We start from the raw sequence: 20096 nt of genomic DNA, 5'->3' as shown, positions 1-20096 counted from the left end.
AAATGGTAGATGATCTCATTTATTGCTAGTCCATATCACTATCTAAATCATAAAAAGAATATTCGTTACTGGTAGACTAAATTGGTGACCCTTCCCAAGGAGAAACACACAAATTGGTTGTCTAGTACCAAACAGTGAGCCTTGGAGACATACATACCCATAACATTGTATAGACTCAACAAATTATGTTTGGGAATATACATGTATCTACATATACATATATACATGCAATAATAACTGATAAAAAGGGGGTTATGAATTTGAAGGAGAGCAAGGGGGTGTATATGGGAGGGTTTAGAAGGAGAAATTAATTTAAAATACAATCTCAAAGAAAAACTAAGGTTGTTGCTTCAATAGAAAAAAAGTGGTAGTATTTGATGCCAAAAACAAAAATGTTGCTTTTTAAGAAAATATTAATCTTATTGAAAAATTTCTGAGTTAGTGTTCTACCAGTACTGAATATTCATCTGAAGACTTGGGTAGTGATATGAAGGCTTTTGATTATTGGATGTTATATTATAGAACATGCTATTTAAATATATGTAGAAGTTCCAAGTGTTAAATTTGTTAGCATGATTTCACAGTCCATACAACAACTATTCTATCTTTTGTAAGCATCACTTTCCAAGTTTAGTTATACTCTAAAATTGGAATGTACATATTTGTCTTAAAAATTGATAAAATCATCTGTGGTGGTTTGAATGAGAATGGCCCCCATAGGCTCCTATATTTGGATACCTAGTCTTTAGGTGGTAGAACTGTTTGGGAAGGATTAGGAGATGTGATCTTGTTGGAGGAGGTGTGTCACAGCCGGTGGGCTTTGAAGTTTCAAAGGGCCATGCCAGGTCTTGCCTCTCTGCCTGCCTGCTGCCTGTGGATCAGGATGTAAATGTCTTAACTACTGCTCCAGAGTCATGTCTGTCTGCTTCCTGCCATGATGATCATGGAATAACCTTCTGAAACTATAAGCAAGCCCCCAATACTAAATACTTTCTTTTATAACAGTTGGCTTCGTTATGGTGTCTTCACAGCGATAGAACAGAAATGAGGACACCATCCTCTTTCCAACTTAAAAAACAAGAGTCCACAGTAAGGCGTTCTGTAGAGTTGGTTGATGAATCCATCGATATAATCAAGGATTCAACTTCTTTCTTGGATGGTTGGCCCAGGTTGTCTACTGGATTGAACTAAGGGTTGGCCAGGACTGGTGAAATGCACCTGTGTGTATGTGGTAGGCAGTGTTCATAGATGATTGATAGGTGGAACAGTGGTATGGTAAGGGAGACTTTTGGAATGTTGGTGGTACCTTAGAAAGCCTAGATGCTCAGATGAGAACTTGGAGGAAGACAGTGTACACACGTGTGAGCCCCTTTGTCTTCTGAATGAATGGCTACCCTTGCTTCAGCCACAGTCAACTGATGTCAGACCCTTTCAATATGTTGTCACCTTTCATTGTGAACTGAATATCTGTGACTTTCCTGAGGCTTCTAGGCCTTCAACCCTCCACTGCGATGGTTGAGACATCCTACTTTTCAGTTTGGCTTCTCTGTGTCTCCAGCACGCAGGTCATCATGGCAGAATTACATAACTCCATCACGTAAGATAATCTAGTAAATCCATCTTTATAATATGCACATACATATGGGTTCTGTTCCTCTACAGAGCCTTGCCTAGTATGCATCCTCTCCACCATCCTCAGGGATTATCTTTCACACAGAGCAACAGTCTGAGAATGAACATGTTGTCTACCCCTGTTCTGTCTTCTCAGGGAAATGTAGCAGCTTCATCATAACTGACTGACTAATAAGAGTATGTGTTCCCATTCTTAAACCAATCACTGGGCCAAGAGGCTTAGACCATGATTCATAATCCCCTGCTGTATAAACTCCAACACTACATATCTTGCTTTGTGAGCCATATGGTGGGTAATGCAGCTATTCGATGCAGCTGTTGAAAGCCTGAGGACTGGCACACACAAAACAGGAGTGACGGGGCAAGAAAATTGTATTTCAAAGCCAAGTGGTAAGCAGGATTTGATGCAGGGGCCATACACAATTCACCAGCATCTAGTTTAGACCGTATCTGAATATAGAGGCAGAGTCACCTGTCAGTCAAATACATGAACATAGAGATGAGTTTAGGTGCCTAGAAAACAAACAAAACAAAACAAACAAACAAACAACAAGCCATTAGGATCCAGTTCTTGCTCAGGTCACAGGGTCCTGCAGCAGCATATCCCCTTTCACAGATCCACACGGGTGCCCTACTGAGACATTGTCTGTGAGTCCCTAGCTCACGGACTTCCAGTGACAATATCTCTCACCTAGAAAAGTACATTTCCCTGAAAGAGGGAGCTGGTGATCACAGTCCTGCTCCTCACCCCGTCCCTTGCCTCCTGCATAGGATTCAGAGAGCCGGCTATGGGCTGGTGCTGAGAAACAACCCCCTCATCACAAAAGACTCCCACATCTGCTACAGGACCCTCATGTCCTCCCATCGTACTGTCTGTCTCTGGTGGCTGGGGCGTGAACTCTCTTGCCATGCTCTTGTCTGTCTGATCATGGTGTTAAATAAATCTTGTGGCCTCAAGGATAGTCATTGCCCCAGTGTCATCTATCATATGTGAGACCTTTTATTCCAGTACTGGGAATGTGTAGCAGGCACTGAAGTGGGGCCGGAGAGAGGGGTGATGTTCCAAGCAATGCTTGACCTCAGGCTTTATCTTTGGACATATATGAGCCACACAAGAGAAAGGGAGGTTTCATAGGCAGTGTAGTGCATGAGGCACCATAACACTTTTTTTAAATACAAAAACTTTGTGCATCCCAATCTTTGGAGGGTCATTGAAACACATCCTGATTACCCCCCTGACATATCACGGCTGAAGCAATAGCTTCATTACTCCTGCTTGGGTAATTGTATCAGTTTTACATTTAGGGACTTCTTGAGGTTGTCTTCCTTTCCTTTTTCCCAGATAGGACCAGTATACAACCAGAAATCAGAAACACAGGGGAAACCTACTCTTGTAGTTTCTGTCTCCTTTACTTGCTGGGTGAGTTGAAAATTCACCTTGAAGTAACCTTAAAATCTTATTTCAAGGATTATGAACAAAAGGACTTGTGTGAAAAGGCAGTGTTCTTTCTTTCTAGTGGACTCCTAGGCTGTCTCGGTGCTCTCTGAATGAACCTCAGGCATAACTAAAAACATAAGAGAAGTTCATTGGCTTTAATCATCACAAGCCATTTATCCATGCCAAGTGTCATTATTTGAATATGACGTGTCCCACTAAAGGCTCATTGTTGTGAAGGCTTGGCCCCCAGCTGGTGGTGTTGTTGAGAATGGTGGAATCATGAGACAGATAACCTCATCGATGTATTAATCCATCCTGGACTTCAGGACTGAATTAAGGCAGGGTCCGTGTCTAGAGATGTGCCCTTGAAACTTGTATCTTGTCCCCAGAACTTTCCTCTGTTTGCCCCCTGTGCTTCTTGGCTGGTGTTAACTAAAAGACTTGGCTTCTCCCATTATGCCTTTCTGACATGGCACTCTACCTCATCATCAGCTTAGAAGCAATGGAGTCAGAGGACCATGGGCTGGAGACTCTGAAATGGTGAGTCAAAGCTAATCATTCCTCCTTTAAGATGGTTTTCTGAGGTGTTGTGTAACAGTGATGAAAAATGACTAGCACACAGAAGGAGAGAGGGAGAGATGGGGAAAGGAGAGGGGGGGAAAGATGAGGGAGGGAGTAGGAGAGGGTGTAGAGGATGAGGGGGAGAACTCTGTCTTCTACAGTTTGAAGATGTCATGTTGGTGTGTTTACCCATCACGAAGACTGCTAATGTAAGAGACCTGCATTGTGATAACCAGTGCGCTAGTTGGCATGCTGTTGAGACAGAGCCAATTGAGGAGAGGAGGATGACAGGGGCTTCTCAGAGAGAAACAGAGACAGAGGAAGAGGGACACACAGAGACAGAAACAGAGAGACAGACACACAGAGAAAGAAAGGAACATGCACAGACAGAAACAGAGACAGACAGACAGAGAAAGAGAGGGAGGAATGAAGTCCGCATTGCTTCCTCTCTTTCCCTCTATCCAGCCCAGCCTAGAGATTGGTCCCTACCCACTTTCAGGATGGTCTTCCCCACTGAGTCTGCTGGACCACATTTGCTTCCCCTTCTGAGTCTGGGACTAGCCATGGTACCTTTGAGGTGTTTGGGGACAAATTTGTCTAGACAGTGGCTCCATCGTTCTTTACCTTTAAGATCTGAGGGTGTCATAGATAACATAGGCTCAACCCGCATCTGGGGGCTGGAGAGATGGCTCAGAAGTTAAGAGCCCTGGCTGCTCTTCCAGAGGTCTTGAGTTTAATTCCCAGCAACCACATGCTGGCTCACAAACATCTGTAATGAGATCTGGTACCCTTTCTGGTGTGCAAGGATACATGTAGACAGACCATTGTATACATGATAAATTAATAAATCAGGGGTGAGGGACGTCATCTGGGGCTTTCTTTCTACCAGTCAAGGAGAAACAGTCTTGGATGACAAAAAAGGAAGGTCACCCAAGTTTTCTTTTGCGAGCCTCCACTTCCCCCTTCACCTTTCTTTCCTGGGGTCTGTTGTACAGACACTCTTCCTGCCACAATATTGATTCTGTTCCCAGAATTTAGGAGCCAGCAAGCGAGAGCATCCCAGCCCACACCCAGGCTCCTGCATGCCGCTTGCCTTACTCACAGCGCCTGTGGGTTTTTTTTTTTTTTTTTTTTTCAGGATGGAAGAGATTCAAAACATACTCTCTGAGGCAAAATGGCCCCAGGAGAAGATGCTAACACGCACGCTAACAGAAACAGACATGTAGCACAGCTCACTCAGACCTCTCACCAGCATCAGAACGCATACTTGAGAATTGCCAAGGACTTCTTTTTCTTAAAAAAAGAAAAAAAAAAGAAAAGCACACAACTTCATTCTTGTGGTTTTTTGTACCCCTATTTCAGGCAGGCTTGGACAAATTCTCCTGTCTGTTGCTAAGTGATGGATCGGAACCAATTTTCAGAACTTAACACAAGAAGGAAGACAAGGATGGGAGGCTGAGGAAGAAGTACTGGGTGGGACCACCCAGACCACTGCAGGAAGCTGTTGCAGGTCACATTTTGAAACCTTTTGAAACTTTGTATCATTTCTAAGAAGGTTGGGGGCAGACTGTAGGAGGCTCCTAGATGTCCCTAAGCAAGTGCAGAGTGAAGGAGAGGGGAGCTGGAGCCCTGCTCTGCAAGGCCAGGCCAATTCAGTACTATCGTCCCACTGTCCCGTGTGCAGCAACTGCGGTATAGAGTTGAGAGGCACCCATTTCCTGGCTGAACTACCAGGCTCTGGCAATTGTCCGGGTTTATTACTAGAACCGAACCAAACAGGCCAAGCACTTTTATGTTCTGAGTTTTCGGTACAAAATCCGGGGCTGGCAATTTGAACAGCTCTCCTGTTAGTCCATTTTGTCACCGGTGTAAGGAGTTGTTTGAGACAGGCTAACAACCGTAAAGGGGAGAGATTTCCGGAGCTCACCTTTTGGAGGATGAATGTCTTAAGGGCACAGTGCCCTTCCCTCCCCGCCCCCTCTCCCCCATGATGGTATCAGGTCTAACACCTTAAGGTAAGGGCACCAGACAGAGTTGGGCATTGATGGAGCATACCTTTAATCCCAGTGCTTGGGAGGCAGAGGCTTCATAATCTTGCAATTGTTATGAGTCATAATGTAGATATCTGATATGCGGGATATCTGATAACGTGACCCCTGCAAAAGGGATATTTGAAGCCCCAAAGGGTTTCCACCCATAGGTTGGGAAACACTGCTCTACAGGCGTGTGGCACGAAGCAGCATCATTGTGGGGCGTGTGTAAAGCACAGTATTTCTCACTTCATGGTGGCTGGGAAGAAAAGAGAGTCAGAGAAAGGGGTCGGGTCCCAGCATATCTATTAAGGACACCTCCCCAATTTCTTACTTCCTCCACAGGAGCTCACCCACTACAGAATGAGGACCAGGAGTAAGGACCAGGAGTGAGGGATCAGAACTTCAACATTTGCCCATTAGGGGGCGTTTAAGAGCCAAACTGTAACAAAAGGAAATAGAGCAGGGGCTGGAAAGAAAAGGCAGATTTGACAATTGCAGTAACTTGTTGACTCCTGGGTCGGTTGCCAACCCTCTGAGATGGATGAGTAAATGAACTAACATTCAGCCTCGTTCAGGAGTTGAGAGTTGTGATGAACACATCTATCCTTGCTTCCCATTTTATGAATTAAAAACATTGCAAATGTACCTACCTACAGAGAAAGGTGCCTGGACCAAGGGTTTGGAAAGATTTTTGAGGTTTTTGGGTGGGCATGTATGTCTAGAAGCTGGAGGCTGACTTTGGCTGTCTTTCTCTGCCATTTCTCTACACTATGGTTTGACACAGGGTCTTTTTCCATCACCTTCCCTACAGTTATGTTTTGACACATGATCTATCTCTGGATCCAGAGCCAGCTAAGTTGGCTATATTGGATGTCCAGTAGGCCCCAGGGATCCTCTGGCTTCCAATCCAGCACTGGGGTTACAGACTCATCTTGGACTCCTTTTTCTCACATCCTGCTTCAAACCCCTCTCCAGATCCCATTGGTGTTCACTTCAAAAGAATTCTTAAATGTGGTTGTATATGAAGCTTCCATGTGGTCCTACCATCTCTTGCTGCTACTCTGCGCCACTTAGCTCAAGTGTTTTCCTTCTTCTTCTACTCCTTGCTCCTCCTAAAGTTTGTAAGAACTGGTAGTCAACCTCTGAAAATAGTGACATGTCAGTCCCCTGCCTAAATATCATCAATAGACATGATCCTTGCAGTGTCTATGGGATGTCCTTCACTCTGTTTCTCTTGTCACTTCCTGTCCATTGATTGCTCGTGGGTTACTGTGTTTCACACTCATGGCCATTTACTGTCTCTTCAATCTTCCTGGCACACACCACTTTCACACTGAGCACCTGCCCTTTCTAGTTCTTGAAAGGACAACACTACTGTGTAATTTTGCTTCCTGCTCTTACTCCCTCCTGACCCTCCCCACACATACCTCCTTCCTCCTCTATTTCTGAATTTTACAACATATTTATTTTAGATTTTTATCAATGGGCAGTTGTGCCCATCTCTGATGGTCCAGGCCTGGCATCCCTGTCCACATGGATCAGTAAGAGGACAGAAGAAGCCAATAAGTGTTTGTTTCTAAACTGTCACCACACAGTCTAGAAACTGAAGCTTTGGTTTTGTTGGAGAGGCCAGGTGGGAGTGACAAATGGCTGAACAGTCCATGAGAGAGACTGCTTGAGAAATAAAGGCCACAAAGAGAAAACAGAGTAACAGAAGGAAAGAAAGACTCCTGAATATGTAATTGAAGTTCTGGGGTTTGCAGTCAAGTGATCTGATTCTCTTTTTACTGGTTAGTGTGATGGTCCATGGTCCTAAGTGTCTGAGGCATGTGACTGTCCTACACTATGTCACAGCATCCTATTTCACAACAAATTTCATTGGAGGATGCTACATCTAAGGATAAGTGCTCCATAAAGGTGGTGATAATATATTACTATTATGTTAGTCATATAGCATAACTCTACAATAATATAATAATGTATTGATAATAAATCTAAAACTGTAAATGACACACCAAAGGGAAATAGCCTAAAGAGTTGGATAATTCACATGCTTCCTCCTCCAAGTCCTCAGCCTTGTACCTCTCTAAACTAGTCCCTTTCCCCTTCAGAATCTCTTGGGATTCCACCTTTTAGGAAATCCTGTGTTTATACCATCATTTGTTCTTGTTCCTGGGTTTGCCCTTCTTCTGCAGTGCCATGTTTACCTAGGTTGTTCAGACTCCAATGATGTGCAGAAATGAGACAAACAAGGGAGGGCGGGTGTGTGTGTGAGAGAGAGCTCCATAGGACCATTTGGCACCTAGCATCCCACAGGCTTCAGAATAGCCCAAGGTAGAAACAACAATTTCAGATCTAGACTCCTATGTAGTGTCCTTGCTGGGGTGAATGGTAGAGCCTTGTCCATGAGGTATTGACTTCCAGTCATGGATGACTAGATCACACAGAGAAACACCAACAACTCTCATAGAGTCCTCTAAGCATGCAAGAAAGACATATTTTCTACACATCCCTCTGGAGCTACACAGTGTGCCGTTAGCTCTTTTTCTTGATTTTGCGCCCAACCTCTATCAAAAATGATACTGCCCATTGATTGTTCATTCTTGTTTGTTTTGAATTTGGGAATGCAAATCAAAACAACTCTGAGATACCATCTTACTACTGTCAGAATGGCTAAAATCAAAAACACCAGTGATAGTTTATGCTGGAGAGGATGTGGAGAAAGGGGAACACTCCTCCACTGCTGGTGGGAGTGCCAACTCGTACAGTCACTTTGGAAATCAGTATGGTGATTCCTCAGAAAAATGGGAATCAGTCTACCACAAGATGCAGCAATTCCACTCTTAGGCATATACCCAAAAGAAGCATGTTCATATAACGGGACATCTGTTCAACTATGTTCATCGCAGCATTATTTGTAATAGCCAGAACCTGGAAGCAGTCTAGATGTCCCTCAACTGAAGAATGGATAGAGCAAATGTGGTACATCCATACAATGGAGTATTACTCAGTAGAAAAAAACAATGGAAACTTGAAATGGATGGAACTAGAAGAAACCATTCTGAGCGAGGTAACCCAGTCACAAAAAGATAAACATGGTATGTACTCACTCATATATGGATTCTAGACATAGAGCAAAGGATTACCAGCCTACAATCCACACCACCAGAGAAGCTAAGAAACAAGGAGGAGTCTAAAGAGATATATATGGTCCCCCAGACAAGGGGAAAGGGACAAGATCTCCTGAAAAAATTGGGAACATGGGGTGGGGGAGAGGGAATTAGGAGAATGAGAAGGGGTGAAGAGGAGGGGTGAGGAGGACAGGACAGAGCAGGAAGGTTGAGTTGGGGGAAGAATAAAAGAGAGCAAGATAAGAGACACCATAATAGAGGGAGACATTATAGGTTTAAAGAGAATTCAGGCACTAGGGAAATGTCTGGAGATCTACAACCAACTAACAATCTAAGCAACAGAGAAGAGGCTACCTTAAATGCCCTCCCCTGATAATGAGATTGATGACTGACTTATATCCCATCCTATAGCCTTCATCCAGCAGCTGGTGAAAGTAGCAGCTGACACCCACAGATAAACACTGAACTGAACTGGAATCCAGTTGCAGAGGAGGAGTGATGAGCAAAGGGGTCCAGACCAGGCTGGTGAAACCCACAGAAACAGCTGAACTGAACAAGGGAGAGCTCTTACTCCTCAGACTGATAGCTGGGAAACCAGCATGGGACTGATCCAGATCCCCTGAATGTGGGTGTCAGTGAGGAGACCTCGGAAATCTATGGGGCCCCTTGTAGTAGATCAGTACTTATCCTCAGCATAGGAATGGACTTTGGGAGCCCATCCCACATAGAGGGATACTCCCTGAGCCAAGACACAGGGGTGGGCCCAGGCCCTATCCCAAAGGATATGACAGACTCTGAAGACTCCCTATGGAAGGCCTCACCCTCCCTGGAGAGCAGAAAGGGTATGGGATAGGTAGGGTGTTAGTTGGGAGGGGGGGCTAGGGGAGGGAGAGGGAACTGAAATTGACATGTAAAACAATCTTGTTTCTAATTCAAATTAAAAAAATGATGCTGCCTAAAGCATGATGGAAATCTGAAAAGGTCTTAGTAATAGCTTGCAGCTCAGGCCCCCATCCAGTACACTAGGGTGTGGCAAGGGGGAGGGGGTTGTTTAGGAATGGGACAAGCTTGTTATTTTAGTTACAAGTGCTTTCTTTTTTCTTGCATCTGGGGCTCTTTGAGTTTCCCAATCAGGTAGGCCATGGATAAATAGGTGTTCGATGACTGGTGAAGATGACCACAATATGTATGGTTTGTAATAAGTCTGTCTTATAGGTGTCAACAAACACACAGAGTTTGAGAGTCCTCTGGGTTAAATCGTTGTTTTCACACATTGCCAATTATGATGACAGTATGGTCTGTGAAGAAACGTTAATTAGATTCATAAATATTCAATAAAATAGAATTAGTTCCTATAGGCCACAAGAAGGCATTGTCCCTATGGAAATGGGACATGGACAACTTCATTTGGATACCAGAGACAGGCTTTAGGGAACATGGAACAGCCTAGGGAAAGCAGTAATAATAGTTAGGCGAGACACTCTAGCTGGGAATGGCAATAAAGAACTGAAAATAGAAAATGCATGTCTGACCCCGGGAGCTACAGAAATGAACAAATAAGTCCTGTGGAACGTATAAGTTTGGATAAGACGGGGAACTCTCAGTCTCCAGCACCGTGTCTGCCTGCACACTGCCATGCTTCTCACCATGGTGATAATTGACTGAACTTCTGAAACTGTAAATCAGCCCCAATTAAATGTTTTTCTTTATATGAGTTGCCATGGTCATGGTGTCTCTTTACAGCAATAGAATACTGACTAAGACAAGTGTTGAGGAGTGGAAAGTTCCAGGAGATAAACATGGTTGCACTATGTCGAGGAGGAGGATGGTGGCATGAGAAAGGTTTGGCGATTTGGGGAGAAGAATGAAGCAGAGGATTTTAAGTTGAAGAATTTGAATATTCCTGCTTGGGCAATGGAAAACTGTTAAAAGGTCTTCCTTCCTTCCCTCCTTCCTTCCTTCCTTCCTTCCTTCCTTCCTTCCTTCCTTCCTTCCTTCCTCTCTTAATAAAACCACCTCATTCTTAAGCCATCACACAGCTGTGGCTTAAGAAAGCCACTCAAACACTTGCCAGGTCCCTAAGCCTATGCACATCAGCAAACTTCAACACAGCAGCCATTATGAATCAATGGAGCTTTGCTCAGGAATCTAATGTCTTCACTAACGTTTACAATTTTTAAATGAATTAGCTAATTTCTTTTTATGGCTCTTGCTACTTCAACACACAGAGGGTTTGAATTTGCTTATTCACCATGAAGACAAAATAAAACAGAAAAAAGAAACCCATGACAGAGTTGAAACTAAGGAAAAAAAGTTGTGTCTTCTTTTGAATTGCCCTCTCTTGATCTTCTTTCTAAATTCTAGACTATGTCCACATGCTTACATGCATACATACACGTGTGCATTGTAGACTAGGATCTGCACACGAGGGAGAACATGCTTTTTTTTTTCCTTTCTGACTTTGGTTTACCTCACTTAATATTATGCTTTGCAAATCCATTCATATTCCTGAAAATTCCATTATTTCATTTTTCTTTTCCTTTTTTTGTTTTTTGTTTTGTTTTGTTTTTCGAGACAGGGTTTCTGTGTGGCTTTGGAGGGAGGCTGTCCTGGAACTAGCTCTTGTAGACCAGGCGGGTCTCAAACTCACAGAGATTCACCTGCCTCTGCCTCCCAAGTGCTGGGATTAAAGGCGTGTGCCACCACCGCCTGGCAATTTCATTTTTCTTTATAAGGGAATTATATTCCATTTGTTTACATAGCAACTTTTCATTATGCACTCGTCTCTTGACAGTCTCTTGATAGGGCAGTTCCATTTCCTTGTTGTCATAAATAGAACAGCAAATAAGCACATGTTTAGTTATTGTTTTCTCTAGAAAATTGAAAATAGCAAAAGGAAACTAATACACTAATTCACAGAGATGTGCAAACAAAGGCTTAAGTGGGTTTATATTCATTCTGTCCTGAAACACCATCTATCTCTTCACATGGCTAAAGGATAAATAGATGATGACATCCATGAGGAGGAATACTACTTAGGAATAAAACAGGAATGTGACAAAGTGGATGGCTTTGTAATGTACCACCAAGAGAAGGAATCCAAAGTAGGAAGAGATAGGAAGTAGGAGAGAGGGAGAGAGGAATGAAGAGGGAGAGGGGGGGATAGAGAGAGGGAGAGAGGGAGGGAGGGAGAAAGGGAGAGAGCAAGGGAGAGGGGAGAGTGGGAGGTAACCCCTGAAGCATGTCAGGAAAGTCAGAGAAACAAGAGTCTGGAAATTCAGATTTCAGTGCCAGAGAGTGACAGCCACTGTCTAGATTTGACAAAATCACCTAAGCCCTTTAGGACCTCATTGCCTTACTAGAAAATGAGAATAAATTACCCAGTCTACCTCATGGTGAGTTATGATTATAAAACCCAAATGGAGATGGTTCATGGATGTGCTTGTCAAAGGTGTTTCTTTCTGACATAAAGTATGGTTCATTTTTTATTTTATTTTTTATGGGTCCATTTTAAATCTTAATAACTTTCTAATGCCAAGTTATCTCTGACTCTGTGTAGCAAGGTAAGCCTTTTGTGTTTGGTGACTTGGAATTATCACCCAGTCTCCTGGGCCCTACTGCTACAGCAGCTCTTATTAAGAGAGGGAAGTGGACATTTCAGAGGCTCTGTAGGTGTGCCCGTGTTACCCAGCTTACGACAGTGGGTAAAGCACACACCGAATGAATTCACTACCATCTGACTGCCAGGCCCCTGGTCTTATTCTTCACTCTATTTTTACTTCTCTCAGGAATGTTTTCAATTTGGAGTCATTGTGTCCAACTTGGGACATTATATCTGCAGACAGAGAATTGCATTGCCCACAGCTACGCTTATTATATATACATAAGACATATGAGAAAGCCAAAGACCTACAAAAATCATCAAAGGTTTTGATCAATGCAGATATAAAAGAGTTGGAAAAGAGTAGAGTGAATGCAATCAGCATTTTTATTGCCTGATTGATAGGAATTTTGAAAACTCTGGGCAAATAGGGCTGCTTATTTACCTAATAATGTGTATAAACTGAAGATGGCATCTCACTCTGTATCAAGATTCCCTCCAGCGACTTAATACAGGTTCTTGAGGTAAATGCTATTTATTTACAATATCCTCTGAAAGAAACAGTTGAATCTTTAAACGTATCTTTAAACCACTTTAGATAGGCCACGTAATTTCTATAGGCAATTGTGGTTGTTTGGATTTAATAGGTTGTGATTTCCTCTTCCACTCATGAACTGTTTGTAGGTGCAGTTAACTCAGATATGAATCAAAATATTTCTTCTCCCTCTCCAGATTGTTATTGTTGGTGTCTAATTGGAGGGTAAAATGGCTTTTAAATTGTAATCTATGATATGGAAGTATGGAGAGATGCTGAGCTTTCCTTTGCCACATGGTATATGGTCCGTCTTAATCAGTATTTTATGTGTGCTTGGATAGAATGTGTATTTTTCAATTTGGGGAACAAAGAGTTTTCCATAGCTGTAACTGGAGACCTTAATCCATGATGCCTGATCAGCAACCAAACAGCAATCATAACCCTATTCAGTGGGAGAAAAAGTCTCTGCTCCCTGCTCCAAGTTGTGGGAACACGGTATCTTTTCTGAGATATTTTCACGTGGTCCCAAACCACCTCTTCTCTTCCATCTCTGCTGGGGCCTCTCCATCAGTATATGGCCATTCACTCAAATGAGGTTGTTCTGTGTGTGCCCAGGTCTGTGGATGCCTGTGGCTCGCACCTGCAGGCATATTTGACTTCTGGTCCCTGTTCCCCCACCTTTTGGCTTTTGGCCTGCTGCTCCTTGGTGAATAGATCAGCACCCCGAGATTGTCTGGGTCCAGAATCATCTCTACTACTCTCCCTACTTGCCAACTACTTCCTATCAGTTCTCAACTTGGTTTTATGCCCTCTGTTTGCATTTCCTAGCCTCAAGTCAGGCCATATTCACTTAGACCATGGCAGTTACCCAGTGACTTCATATCTGTTTAACTACTGCTAAATCCCTCCTTTTGGAGCCACTGACTTTTCTAAAATGTACATGGGAGTGAACCCATGGTCCGCTGAAGTCAGAGAAGACAGTCCAAGCTTTGTAACTTTGCTTATCTGCTCCTTTGTGGTCTGGCTTGGTTTCCCCAAATTCTCTTAAGCGCCATCTGCAATCATTTCCATGTCCTGAAAGCAAATCTAGACTCTAGCCTTTTTGCAATTCCCAGCAAGGTTCTGTGCCTTGTAGCTTGAATGTGTAAGATTTTACATCTTTAACAGTAATGATATTTATTTACTCTTTGAATGGGGGAGACAGTAAGATGTTTCAGCAGGTAAAAGTATTTGCCATACAAGCCTGGTGACCTGATCAAAATCAGGTCACCTAGAACTTATGAAAAAACAGAAGGAACTGACTCCATAAATGTGCCCTCTGACCTCTACATGCATGTTTTGGCAAGTGTGTGCATGCATACACACCATGAAAAACACTAACAAATTTTTTCTTTTTGTTTTGGTTTATTCTTTTAAAGATTTATTTATTTATTATGTGCATTGATGTTTTGTGGGCATATATGTTTGTGTGAGGGTGTCATGTCCCCTGGAACTGGAGTTACAGGCAGTTGTGAGCTGCCATGTAGTTGCTGGGAATTGAACTAGGGTCTCTTGGAAGAGCAGCCAGTGCTCTTAGCCCTGGAGCCATCTTTCTAGCCCTACCTGGATTATTGTTTTGACACAGGGTCTCCTTCTATAAGCCAAGCTGACCTGGAGTTTACTGTGTAATCCAAGCTGACCTCAAACTGACAGCAATCCTCCTGCTTCAGCCTCCTTAATGATGGGATTACAAATGTGAGCTACCATAACCAGCTTTTGAAAATAATGCAATGATGGAAAAGAGATTATGTATTTACACACACACACACACACACACACAGATTTATGAATACATATGTAAACTCAGATTTCTAGATGTACATATAGCATTTTGGAGAAATATATGTGAAGTGCACATACATGTTTGTGTATGTGATAGAAATTATAATAATCAACTCACACTTCTTAAAACTATACATGGATAGCAGATTAACCAATGCATTAATTTCTTCTTTTCTAGACTCCCCTAGAATCTAAGTCAGCCTGTAAGATGTGCAGACTCATGGAGACAAAAAGATTGGAATTGGAGCCCACACATTGCTAGAATATGTGTTTATCAGATTTTATGGCTTCTTTGCCTGCATATGCACGAAAGGAAGGCAAAAGAAATCAGGTTTGTCCCAAACAATCCAAGGAGACAGAATTCCAGGCCATGTTGTAATGAGACATAGGCTTAGGTCAAAAGTTGGGGAGATCAGATGGCTTATGGCACAACATCTGGGATTGTGTCCCAAGCCATAGTTTCAGGTGACTTTTAAAAAGTCCTGAAGCCTCTAAGGAAAAAGACTTCCAAATACTTGTTCCACAAAGTTATAAAACAATTACACATCAAGAGAACCTCCCAGAGAATGGCATGATAAAACTAAGATAGGAAAACACACAGAAGCCGGGCAGTGGTGGTACACACCTTTAATCCCAGTACTGGGAAGATAGGGGCAGGTGGATCTCTGAGTTCAAGGCCAGCCTGGTCTACTGAGTGAGTTCCAGGACAGCCAGTGCTACCCAGAGAAACCCTGTCTTGAAAATCAAACAAAAACAAAACAACAAAACAAATAAAAAAAATCATACCCAAAAGAAAATCCAAGAACACAAGAGGATTCAATATCAGGATCACCCTTGGACCAGCAGGGAATCTAGAAAGACAGATCTAAGACAGCAAAGGTGAAGAAATGATTAAAGAAACAACACAAGGCCCCCTTCCAAGTCGTCTAGAATGCTGTTTGCTCCTTGCCCCAGTTTCACTGACTGTGTCACATTTGACTTGCTTTGTGGCTTATGTCTTTGGCTCCACTGCCCACTAGAAGGTGATCTTGCAGGTGTGGTCTGTCTGTCACAACTTTCCTCTCCATGTTGCCTTAGAGCAGTGGTTCTCAGGCTATACTTTATGTTTCTTCTTCTCTCTCTGTTTAATTCTTCTGTTTATCTTAGGATATTTCTTAGGGACCAAGGTGCCTGTTTTCCCATCCAAATGACAACCCTTGATTGCTGAGGACTGGCATGCCATCTGTATACTGCCATATATGACTATCTAGTATAGATCCAGCTTCTTAACCAGCAGTTCTCAACCTAGGGGTCACAACCCCTTTGGGGGTTGAGTGACCCTTTCACAGGGTTGTTTATGACCATTGGAAACCACAGATATTAACATTATGATCCATGACACTAGCAAAATTATAGTTATGAAGTTGCAACGGAAATAATTTTATGGTTGGGGGTCATCACAACATGAGGAGCTGTACTAAAGGGTCACAGCATTAGCAAGGTTGAGAACCACTGTCCTAGAGCGTTGCTCATGCCTGGCACAGTGCATGTTCAAACGTCTTAGTGGAGTGAATGATACAAGAGAATTGAGTCATTGCCAGCTATGAAAGATGACACTCAATAATGCCTCAGATGTACTAAGCAATAACAGGTTAGGTCTATAATTTAGAACTATGATGGCAGTGTTTGAAGGAACAGCTAAGGAATTAATATGCGTAGTTTCATCTGAAGACTAGCTCAGGAGTTTAGGGGTGGGGCAGAGGCAAGCTGCTGGCGGTTGTTTTTCATTATAGGATTTTTGTAAATGATTTGCTTTTTCACCAGATGTGTGCATTGTTGATTTAAAGAGTGTACATGACTCCGAAAACATTTTGTATGTATTTACTGTTTAAATAATGTCATATCAACAACAATAATAGCTAACATTTATTGAGCACTTATTACATGCCGGGCATTGTGCTAACCCTGAATATGGATTATTGGAGACCATATGACATATTTTCTGTCAGTCCACATGGACTGAAAACATCTGGATTTACCCTATGCAGGAGAAAAACCTCAAGCTTCAGATATAAATATCCAGTAACATAACCCTTCTGCTTGTCAATCCTCATAGCAGATATGAATTTGTTATGCTCGCCAGCATCCCTAAAATGGAAGGAGAAAGAGTACTGAGTAGGATTCTGCAGGACTTTGAACACCCCTGTCAGCAGGATTTGCTGCTGTAGGAAGTACAGAGGGTGAAAGGAAAATTGTGTATGGCTTCTTCTGCAAGCATCTGCCAGTATCGTCTGTTTGCCTTGCCTCCAACTTTCTGTGTTTCTCTCGCTGTCAGCTTAGCTGGAGTGTATTGACCTCCGTGGGTGTATTGTTGTGGGTGATGCGGCTTCTGATACCATCATCCTAGAACCTCATCTCTTATCTCTGTCACCCAACCTGGGCTGGGATGTGCTACAACAACAGGGTCATCCACCAGTTGTTCAGGTTCACGGGAGTCCATGCCATAGCAATTCATTCCTCAGCCAGTCTGATGGTGCGATTTCAATACTGCTACTTGTTTAAAAAGAATTCTTTTGGCAAAACTCTTTTTGTCTGGGAACATCTGGTGTTTATAGTGCAGATATGTTGGGAATACTTGTTTCTCTTTGCTTGTCTAACCTCTATTCCATCTTTCATGCTTCAGTTAGATGTGTCTTCTAGAAGACCATACCGTCTATATGGACATTCTGCACTTTCCTCAGCTCCTGGCACACCATGCCAGCATGTCACTTCATGTACTTACAGCCACTGTCACTTGTTTACTGCTTTGTCTTCTGTGGATCTAGAGGCTGGACTGCATTTTTGAAATAGTCCAGAGGTCTTTCATATTTTACATCTGTTAGCTATGAATTCCTAGGGAATGGCTCGACAGTTCTAGCCCCTCCCCACACAACACATGCTTCTCTGGGAGTAGGCTGGGATTTCAGTTGAACCCAGGTGTCTTTCTCTCCCTTTCTTTCTTGATTTTCCTTTACCTGTTCAGGATGCTATCTCCACCCTTTGAGTATTTCATGCGCCCAGTCTGTGTGTTACTCCTCCTGGCAAGACTTTTACCTGTTTGTTTATACCATTGTCAACAGCATGCTGAGTGATACGGTGGACTCTTCCAGTCTTGGTAATGGGGCATTCCTTCTTGAACAGTACCCACTTTCTGGTTGTTTGAATATCATCCTTTTTGGAAATTGTCTTAGTTAGAGTTTCCACAGCTGAGATTAAAACATCATGACCAAAAGCAACTTTTGGATGGAAAAGGTTTATTCCATTTTTACTTCCACAACACAGTCCCTCATCAAAGGACATCAGGGCAGGAACTCAAGCAGGGCAGGAACCTGGAGGCAGGAGCTGATGCAGAGGCCATGGAGGGGAGCAGCTTACTAGCTTGCTTGCCTTAGCTTGCTCAGACTACTTTTTTATGGAATCCAGGACCACCTGTCCAGGGATAAAGATATCCACAAATGGGTTGGGCCCTTCCCTATCAGTCATCAATCAAGAAATTGCACCACAGGCTTCCCTACAGGCCTTTCTAGTGGGGGCATTTTCTTAACTGAGGTTCCCTCTTCCAAAGTGACTCCAGTTTGTGTTGAAATGGCATAAAAGTAGCCAGCCTAGAGACTGTTCTGTGTGGTCAGAGGAACAACTCTATGTGTTCTAAGCGGCCTCTTCTCTTTCTCTTTGTGTTTGTCATCATGTTGAATGACAGCTGTCAGTTCTGTTAGACCTGGCTTTGTTAGAATTCTGTTAGAATGAGGCTCAGTGCCTGGTATATAGTAGGTGCTCAATAAACATTTGCTGAATAAGCAAACAAATTGGTGAAAGTCATTGTCACTATGATATAGTTCCACTGTAGTTTTCACACACTGACCATCTGTGAAAAGGAATCCCCCCAAAAACTAGATACCTGCACTTGACAATTGAATCTCAAAAAAAGTGGAGGGTGGAGTCTGGAAAAGGTGTGTGGGGAGCTCCAAAAGGAGGGAGAGGGGATAATTAAGGACTGAGTTGTAATTGGGCAGGAGGTGTATATCAAGTGTAGGGTAACTATGACTGACAAAAGTTATTTAGAATATTTCCAAAAAAGAGAGATGACTTGGAATAGTCTCAACACACAAAATGGAGTGTGATGAGATAAATCCCTCAGCCAATTGGTCTGATCATTATTGTATGCATTCATTCATTGAAGTGTCACACTGTTACCCATAAACATGTACATTTATTGTATGTCAAACCAGTTAAGAACATACCACAGCAGATGAAAACATTCAAAAATGGCTAATGAGCTAAAAATACTGATCTAAATACAGAAATTGAAGGGAAAAGATAGTAATAAAGTCATGCATGTTTCCTTCTTTGCCCAGGAAATGAGTGATTCCTTCATGTGGGTCTTCCTTCCTTCCTGCTACAACTTCCAACTTCCTAGGTAAAACGAGAACGTGCCATATAATCTTGAAGCCCCATGAAAGAAGAAAGTGAAATGCTTTCAAAGTGACTTGTGCCAAATGCCCCCTTGCCCTGCCTTGACAGATAAGTGAGGGAAGTTGCCACACTTTCCTGTTTCTTTGAAGCTTTGAATAATAGTCAGAAAGGGCAAAACAACAACAACAACAACAACAACAAAACAAAAAACAAGCAGATATCAGAACAGTTGGACCATCTGGACTGTTAAAAAAAAAAGAAAGACTGAATTTTACCTGCACCATTAGACTTGAAAAGATGACTCTTCTGTGAGCAGAGAAAGAATTGAGGAGAGGGAGACAGAACAAGCAAGATTTGATGGGGGCTTAGATTATAGTAGTGGCCACGAAGTTGAAAATGAAGCAAAAATTAAAAATATTTAAAGGTCTTGAAGCTGCAAGCACTCATTAGTTAGGCAGTCAGTACAATGTGTTTTGGGAATTGGAATAGGCAGCACATTTTCATTAGCTGTTGAATTGCAGGTTTTGTTTTTCATGACAGTATTGAATTGGCTATGGGGTCAGCCAAACAAAATGGCTTTATGGCTAAATGCATCTCATTGTAATAAGTAAAAGCCATATATCAGCCTGTCTAGTACCTGATTTGAGAGACAAGACCACACCATGGGTAACTCTATGGAGTCTATGGATTTGGGGGCTAAACTGGACATGAAGGAACAAGACCCTGAACTCTGGACACCATTGTGAATCTTGCAGCCAGCATGCTTGTTGCAGTGTAGATCACCCATTGGGTATATCAGAGCCCTTATTCTTGTGCATAGGGTTGGTTTCTGGATGGGCTAATGGACCAGGTTACAGTGCTCCTTAACATACCCAAGAATTTCCAGCTAGAAATGTTAAGGGGTAGTTCGTGG

At 42.7% G+C, this 20096-nt stretch overlaps 1 long non-coding RNA gene across 1 annotated transcript in view; it reads left to right on the top strand.

Annotated features, from left to right (window-relative positions):
• Positions 1–3297: 3297 nt before the first annotated feature.
• The window catches only part of LOC113832339, a 30217-nt gene continuing 13418 nt past the window's right edge, over positions 3298–20096 (top strand). The window contains exons 1-2 of the long non-coding RNA XR_003480497.2: positions 3298–3610; positions 4994–5141. This is a non-coding gene — a long non-coding RNA (uncharacterized LOC113832339). The remainder of the gene's footprint in view (positions 3611–4993; positions 5142–20096) is intronic.

This window comes from Cricetulus griseus (genome assembly GCF_003668045.3).
Source record: "Cricetulus griseus strain 17A/GY chromosome 1 unlocalized genomic scaffold, alternate assembly CriGri-PICRH-1.0 chr1_0, whole genome shotgun sequence".
NCBI lineage: Eukaryota > Metazoa > Chordata > Mammalia > Rodentia > Cricetidae > Cricetulus > Cricetulus griseus.
This window is presented reverse-complemented; position numbering and strand designations above follow the sequence as displayed.